We start from the raw sequence: 5435 nt of genomic DNA on the forward strand, positions 1-5435 counted from the left end.
TGGGTTCAACTGGATAGGATAACAAAAACATTACATTGTCGTCGCATTTCGTGCGCCACTGATAAAAGGCTGCCTGACGCACACCTAAAATTCGAATGCAACGTTTTTGCATTCGAATGTGGATTTTTATTTTAAATTCGACGAATATTCGAAATTCAAAATTTTTTTTTGACAGCCCTAGTTCACATCCAAGTATACAGTTCAAATCCCCAGATGTGTTCTTGCTCCGCCCCTTTTATCGAGGATGCATCAAGAGGTGACTTGTGCGAACTTGAGGCAGCCAGGTATCCCAGAATGCATTTCGCACCAACCAGCGAGTGTTAATGTCGGTGGAGAAAACTTCAGTTTCATAATACTTTAGTCGGAGGAGAAAACATCATTTTCAAAATGCTACTGTTATTGTGTCATGAAGTTTTAAGAGTTTTTCAGGCGAGAATGTAGTTGTTTAAAACTCAAATCTGTGGTTTATTTATAAAGATAGGGCCTATTTTAAAATTTGCTTCGTCGATTTCGGAGATGTGAGCTCCAGGCGATCACCGGGCGCTCAGTGCTCAGGTTTCCCGCCGAGAGCATCTTTACCTCGGCTAGTCCTTCTGACATTTGCCGCTGGCTCTGATCTCTCTGTAGTGGTTAAACATGCAATATAATTCATTTTGGGTATATCTAACAGGCAATCTTTGGTCTCATGAATATATTTTTTGTTCCAGGTCATATTGTTTTGGCTGAGCACAAAGTTATGTTTCATAACTTTATATATTTATTTAACTTTACCGTACTACAGCGCTGACTTTGTATCATACGTTTGACTGAGTTGTATGCTTTTGTCTTTATTTCCTATTATATAAGCCTCTTATACTTTATTTTTCTTCAGCAAAAGAGTACATACTTTAAGGGTGTAGTATAACTATAGGCAAATTGGGACGCAGCATAAGATTCATTAAATCGATAAGTTTTGTGATGCATTGTTAGTATTTTAGTACTATTATAGTTTTTATTATAAATATTTTCAATTACATTTTATTTTTATATTACCTGTTTTAATTTTAATTTTAAAGTTTTAGTATTTTTGTTTGTTTTTATTTCTTTTTTAGTTTAGTTTTTTTATATGCCTATACAGATTTAGTTAAGTTTCAGTTTTAGTTTATTTACTTTTAGTTATTTTAGAATTTCAGCTTAAACTAAATGAGTTTTCAAAAAGTGGCGGTAAGTTTTAATTTTTTATATTTTATTTAATTTTAATTTTATTTTATTTCAGTTAATGTTTATTTTATTTCAAGTAATAAAATTTTTATTTTTAATATTTTTTAACCAGAGCTATTGTTTTTTTTACAAAAGTACTTCCTTAAATTACAACGTAAACACGCATATTCTAGTTATGACTAGTGAAAGATGGGTTGAGCACTATTACCAGCATTAATAACAACAAATGTAGTGTCACGCCTTAAACTCCTCACACTCCTCTGATTGGTCGCTCAAGGGGGCTTGTCAAGTCAGCACTACACCTGCTCCTATTATGAACTTCATGTTTATTTTTAAAAGATCTTGCCGTTTCCAAAAGACTCGCAGTGCAGCATACTTGCTCGCTCATTTTTGACATTCAATGTATGCCTAAAAATGTTTTCGATACTCATTTGATTCTGCTATTTTTAAATACTTGTTTACAATGTTTTGTGCATTATTTTCTGATGTTAAACGTTTTAAAATTACAGTTCACATTACTATACATACATGCATATATATATATATATATATATATATATATATCCCACATTGCTTGTTTTGTGTGGGTATGGTTTCTAAGTGTAAGATAATACAATGAAATGATCAACTACTGAATAAACTACTTTAATTTCATATCATTTCATCATTTAATTTATTTTATATGTTGTTCAGTTTTGTGAGATACAGGGTATTTTACCTTTATGAGAAAGCACAAATATATACAAATGTTTGATATGCACAAAGAGCATGGTATCTCAGTGTACTGTAATATAAAGCCACAGCGCCATCTGAATCTCTTTTGTAAAAGCCTGCATACACATGCATAGTGTTGATGAGATGACCGGTCATGCAGCAAAACACTATAGTTTCCCCTCGAGCTACGGGTGTGGTTTACGCTGAATGTTTCAGGTGTGGCCGTACAAACACAGGCATAATTTGCCGCACATTAAAGCAACCCAAAGTCACACACTGACATTCTATGCTGAACTAAACCACCTATACAGAAAACACGTTTAACAGTTTCTTCCCACAGGCAGTATCTCTTTATATATGGAGATTTGCACTTTGGCCTCATTAGTTACACGCGTTATTCTGATGCTCTGTTGTTTTATATACTGTATATATTGCCAACCCAGATAGTAGGGATAACACATTAGGCCTACATTTTGCATGGCACCTAGCTTTTTCTGAAGCAGTTCATTTCTGCTACAAAAGAAGTGATATCGCCAACTACAGGGCACTGAAAGTACTATATCTTGTGTTTTGCCCTTACTCGTCCAAACTTGTCAACAAGGCTACTTTACATGAACGTGAGTTCCTTAGCAAAGCAGTTGTGAATCACAGGTGTTTTATATATGAGATGAGGACATGACTGCAGCCAGCAATCCAGTGCAAGAGGGCTTTGACTTTTTCATTTTACTTAACATTATTTTATTTATCCGTTACTGAAGAGTAGTGATGTTCGGTTCTTGAACGAATCGTTCTTTTTAGTGATGACCGGTTCGCGAACGAATCGTTCAATTTAACCGGTTCTTCTTAGTGAACCGGTTGAACCAGTTCACCAAATCGGACTGAATCGTTTGAAACGGTTCGCGTCTCCAGGTAGCATTAATCCACAATTTACTTAAGTTATTTACTTTTTTTAACGTGGCTGACACTCCCTCCGAGTCGAAATAAACCAATATCCAGGAGTAATTAACCGGTTCGCGGAAAAGAACCGAACTTCCCATCACTAGTTCTTTTGAGCCGGTTCACAAATCGAACTGAATCGAACTTTAGTTCCGGGTTGATGACGCAGGATGCACAGCCGAAGCAGCACGTCCAACTCAAAAAGAACCGAATGAGCCGTGACGAAGTTTGCCGAGGATTACCGAAGATTCTGACGAGTGAGTTGACGATGTGCAAGCCTGAGGCGCGTACTGGAAATATGCTCATTATGACTGTTATTAATTTACATTTTATTAAAACCTGAAAAAAACCTTTCTGTCGAGTGATGTAAATAAATTTTATAATAGTTTATTGTGCATGCATATTATATTTAACGTTGCTTAAGCGAAATCAAGGAGTTTATAAGACTGGTTTATTCATTCTTTATACTGTAGACATGTAGAACATATCCGCGTTTGTGCATCAATGTCTGTAATGTGTGCTGTAGGAGTGAAACTTTTAGGAATCTTATCCAAGTTGTAGGCTTGTCAATATTGGTCAGTCAGTCGTATCTGAGGATCCGCGAATGAAACTGTGACCACATACTCCATTAACTTAAGTGAATTATATGGCAATAAATAGCGATATGCTTTCATACAAATACCTTTATTTTTGAATGTTTCAATATGTGTTGACACACATGACTTATTTTAATTTTTCATTGATACAACATGGCACTGAGTTGTTAGAAAAGAAATGCGAGATGTTATTGCTTGATGACGTCAGGAACCGATGAATCGGCTTTTTGAACCGGTTCAATGAACCGATCTGTCCGAAAAGAACCGGTTCAATGAGCCGATCTGTCCGAAAAGAACCTGTTCGCGGAAATGAATCGGACTTTGCATCACTGCTGAAGAGACCTTTTTTAAGGATGTTGTTGTTGCTGCTGTTTTGTTGTTTTTTTTGCAATTTTGAGGTGTTCAGTTTTATTTTGGTTTTAGAACATAAACGTGATTGCTCTCCTCACAAATGAACTCTTTTTTGTTTTTGTTACATGTTCTTTGTTTTAAAATAATTAAAAGATTAATAATGTAATTTTGTTTTTCAGAAAAATAGGGGTTTTGAAAACAAAGTAAAATATCATAATGTTCTAAACGAAGGGTTTTGTTAAATTTTTTTGTTATATCTATTTTAAAGTCAACCCAAAATGAAATAGAAAAAGGGCAATAGAAAAATAAATGTACAATATCTTCAATTGATATGTTACAAACTGTACATTTATCACAATCACTATGAATATATCTGCTATCATTTATAGGATAACACCTGTGAATAATTTTGTAATGTATTTATTTTACTTTATTAGAAATAACATATTTATGGTAATGCCCAAATGCGATGCCAAGATACACAATGAGGTTTAAGCCATTTGGATTTACATGGAGGATTGGATCCGACATTTACAAAAACGGTTGTATTATTAATATTTACATCTAAGAATTTGGTTAAGAATCAAGATTATTGTGCCACTGGAACAGCCTTAATTACTTTGTTAAATTCTTTTTAGTTTACTAAAAAAAACAAAAAACATATTATGAAAGAAAATTAGGGTACGTGTATAATTGCCCATTCTTGTCAATAAGCTGGTTTACAATTAATATGTTATGCCGAACCCAATTTTTATTTCTTGTAATTATGAGTGATATTACCACTGTTCCATATAAAACACCGGTAACACTTTAGAATAAGATTCATTAGTTAACATTAGTTAACTACTTTAGTCAATATGACCTAAGCATGAACAATACTTCTACAGCATTGATTAATCTTAGCTAATGTTAATTTCAACATTTACTAATGCATTATTAAAATCAAAAGTTGTGCTTGTTAACATTAGTTAATGCACTGTGAATTAACATGAACTAACAATGAACGACTGTATTTTCATTAACTAACATTAACAAAGATTAATAAATACTGTAATAAATGTATTGTCCATTGTTTGTTCATGTTACTTAATACATTAACTAACATTAACTAATGGAACCTTATTGTAAAGTGTTACCGGACCAGTTATACCAGTTATATAAGGATGCGGCAACAAAAATAAATAAATAAGCCCCCAAGTTTTTCAAATAAATAACATGGGACAGTATTGAAAATACTTTTGTTAAAAATATTTGTTAAAAAGTTTTTTAAGCCAATTAATTTTTAAAATTTGGTTGAAAGTCGTAAAATGAAGAACATTTAACCCACCATCAGATAGTTTATTAACAAGGACACTTTTTTATTTTACGAGGTTACGGACAGCTTTTGTACTGCTAAAATAAAACAGATGAAACCGGAAGCCTCGCACGTTTTAAAGGAGTAGTTCACTTCCAGAATAAAAACTTCCTGATCATTTCCTCACCCCCATGCCATCCAAGACGTTCATGTCTCTCTGTCTTCAGTCGCAAAGAAATTAATGTTTTTGAGGAAAACATTCCAGGATTTTTCTGCATATAATGGACTTCAATGGGGACCAACAGTTTGAACTTCCAAATTGTTTCAGTGCAGCTTCAAAGAGC

Source organism: Sinocyclocheilus rhinocerous, unplaced genomic scaffold (genome assembly GCF_001515625.1).
Source record: "Sinocyclocheilus rhinocerous isolate Xijiao unplaced genomic scaffold, SAMN03320098_v1.1 scaffold5276, whole genome shotgun sequence".
Lineage (NCBI taxonomy): Eukaryota > Metazoa > Chordata > Actinopteri > Cypriniformes > Cyprinidae > Sinocyclocheilus > Sinocyclocheilus rhinocerous.